A 3,471-nucleotide genomic window follows, 5' to 3' on the forward strand; every position below is an offset into this window, starting at 1 on the left:
CAAAAGGGGTAGAAAATACTTTGTGAATGAAATTATACTCAGGGATAGGAATAGAGTTGAGGATTGGAGTTGCTTTGTCTTTTTGAATTAAATCTGGTAGTACTATTTCCTTTGCTTGTGAGCGATTTCTTCAATGGCAGGCTGTATGTGATTGACACTGGTTTGATCAGTTGTCAATACTCCTCCAGATCTGAACCCTAGGTTTAGTGCGGATCTATTATGATTGAGGGTGAAGCTCATACAGTTCATTCTCCTTGATGATCCTACTTAAAACGCCATAGACAAGGTCGAATCTTCCGGATCAGAGGGATGCTGCGCCTTTGGTTCTAGCCTCTACCACAGAGACTCTAATCTCCCCGGAAATCGGTTGAACTGATGTCTCGAGAAGTCCCCAACGAAGGCGTGGATTAGCCGTCTGAGAGATATATATTCAAGCTGGTGGTTCATCATTGTTTGATGAAAGACGCACTCTGAACCCATGTAGAATGTGATAACCTTATGCCAGTTCAACGCATTCATAGTGATGAAGAACGAATATACATCTTAGAATTAATCAAACACAGATCAAAGAGAAACAGTAGTACTTTTATTAATTCATAGTACTCAGCATGGCTCCTCCCCTCAACCTAGGAGGTTTAGAAACTCATACTGAAAGGAAAATACAAAGTAAAAATGTGTATGCTGAATGAGATATGAAAACTGTGTAAGTGTTATATGAATTACATGAATCTAATCCCTTAAATACTAAACAAATGACTAGTAAGGGTAAAATAGTCTATTTAGTGCTAAAATCCACTTCTGAGGTCCACTTGGTGAGTGTTTGGGCTGAGCTTTAATGAGATCCATGTGCTATATGGCTCCTTGGGTGTGGAATGCCAGCTAGGGGTCCTCTCTGGGCCGTTGGACGCTGGGCTCTGTTCTTTGGGTGCTGGACGCCTGGAAGGGGGCGGGTAGCGGGCGTTGGACACCAGTTTTGGGCCTTCTAATCCAAAGAAAATTATGGACTATTATATATTGCTGGAAATCTCTAGAAGTCAGCTTTCCATAGCCGTTGAGAGCGCTCCATTTGGAATTTCATAGCTCCAGAAAAGCTCTTCCGAATGCATGCAGGTAAGATTTGGACAGCATCTGCAGTGCTTTCTCTATCTATGAATCGGACTTCTGCTCCATCTCCTCAATTTCAGCTAGAAAATACCTGAAATTTTCCAAAAACACAAAAACTCATAATAGAATCCAAAAATGTGAATTTAACACTAAAACCTATAAAAACTTAATAAAAACTAAATAAAAATTACTAAAAACTATATGAAAATGATGTCAAAAAGCGTATAAAATATCCGCTCATCAGGCATTCATAGCAAGGATTGAGAATCTAGGCTTTCTATCCTAGTCATTAAACATAATATAATAATTAGCAAGAGCTAATCCTATTTAGTCATCTTCAACATTGGAAGAAGGTACAATGTTATCTTCAACATAGGGAGGAAGTCAAATAGGACTAGTTAATTGATGCCAAGGCATCTTAGGCTAGTTTCACTAGTATTTTTCTGTTAGTTTTAGTGGTTTTATGCACTTTCTTGAGCTTAAAGTAACCAAGAATGGTTAAAAGAATAACAAAGCAATGAACCATCCAAACAATATGATTTTGATGCAATATCCATGAGTTTTAGTTATATTACTTGAATGCTATGAATGGAAGATTTCTCATGAAATTTTGCAAGACTTTGATGCAATTGTTTGGATGATTTCAGGGAAGAAGAGGCTAGGCAAGGAAGCAAAAAAATCAATAAAGGAAGCTTGATTATCACATGTGGAGTTTAAGTTCCAGTTTAAGCCTAAACTGGAGCTTAAACGCCAGAATCATGAAGGCTAAGAAATGCTGGAATTGAAGTTTAACCTCCAGTTTGACCTCAAACTGGAGGTTAAACGCCAAAATGAAAAGTCTCACCAAAGAAGCATTCCACGTTTAACCTCCAGTTTGACCTCAAACTGGAGGTTAAACGCCAGAATGATAATGCCACTCAGGAAGGAGTTCCACGTTTAACCTCCAGTTTGACCTCAAACTGGAGGTTAAACGCCAGAATGGGAAAAGCACCAGGGAGCCATTTCCACGTTTAAGCTCCAGTTTGACCTCAAACTGGAGCTTAAACGTGTTCGACCAAGTTTTCTCCTCCAGGGTTGCTCTCTCCATTTCCATGTTTAAGCTCCAGTTTGACCTCAAACTGGAGCTTAAACGTGTTCGACACCTCCAGGGCTACCTTTCTAAGCTTCCACGTTTAACCTCCAGTTTAACCTTAAACTGGAGGTTAAACGTGTTCGACCTCTAGGATGCCTCCTTCCACATATTGTTCATTGCTTTCATTGCTTTGTTATTCTTTTAACCATTCTTGGTTACTTTAAGCTCAAGAAAGTGCATAAAACCACTAAAACTAACAGAAAAATACTAGTGAAACTAGCCTAAGATGCCTTGGCATCATTAATCTCAATCCAAAAGTCTTAATCAACTTACTAATTGAGTTAGCAAGAGATTAAAGTCAATGGAAACAATATTAACTAATAACTCTAGATCACCAACATAAGTTGGGTGTTAATGACTCAAGAGCACCTAATTTCTCTTTCCAAGCCAAGAATGCTCAAAAAGCTACTCTAACATCCAACCAAGCACTTTGTCAAACACTTGAAAGGCATAAAAGGAAAGCATGGTAAAATTGCAATAAATATAAATTCTATAACTACCTAATGCAAGAAATTAACAATGACAAATCAATTAAGCATAAAAAGAACATAAAACATCAAATTGCATTGAAAAAAATTAAGACCAACAAGAGTCATGAACATAAAAGAAACAAAATAGAGGAAATAGCAAATAACACTAATAGAGCTAAAATGTGGTAACAAGAAATTGAAAGGAAATGTAGATCAAGACAAGAATTAAACATAAATCTAAAGGAGATCTAACCTAATTCTACCGTAATTATAGAGAGAAGAGGAAGAGCCTCTCTCTCTAGAAAACTACATAAAGCATGATTCTACAGTATCTAATTGCTCCTCCCTTGTTTCCTCTTGAATTCTGCATCAAATAGCTTTAGAAATGAGTTGGACTTGGGCCTGAAACATCTAAAATTCAATGACACTACTCAAAGTAGGTAAACTAATCAAACTAACAACAATGAAAACCTTATCAAACACTCAAAATTCAAATAGATCTAAACAAATTCAAGCAATCAGCCAAAGAAAGGAGAACAAAGTAAAACAATCTATGAATAAGGTAGATCATACCATGGTGTGGTATCTCCCACCTAGCACTTTTCTTTAACGTCCTTAATTTTGACGGTCTATGGGCTCTTGTTATGGTAGTCTATGCTTCCATTCCTTCTTGGGTCTCCACTGATGTTTGGCCTTTACAAGTTCTTTGGGATCCAAAGTGAGGTCTACTAATTCTTCAAGAACTTCTTCTTGGTGATCCTTACG

Source organism: Arachis ipaensis, chromosome B06, assembly GCF_000816755.2.
Source record: "Arachis ipaensis cultivar K30076 chromosome B06, Araip1.1, whole genome shotgun sequence".
In the NCBI taxonomy this organism is placed as follows: domain Eukaryota; kingdom Viridiplantae; phylum Streptophyta; class Magnoliopsida; order Fabales; family Fabaceae; genus Arachis; species Arachis ipaensis.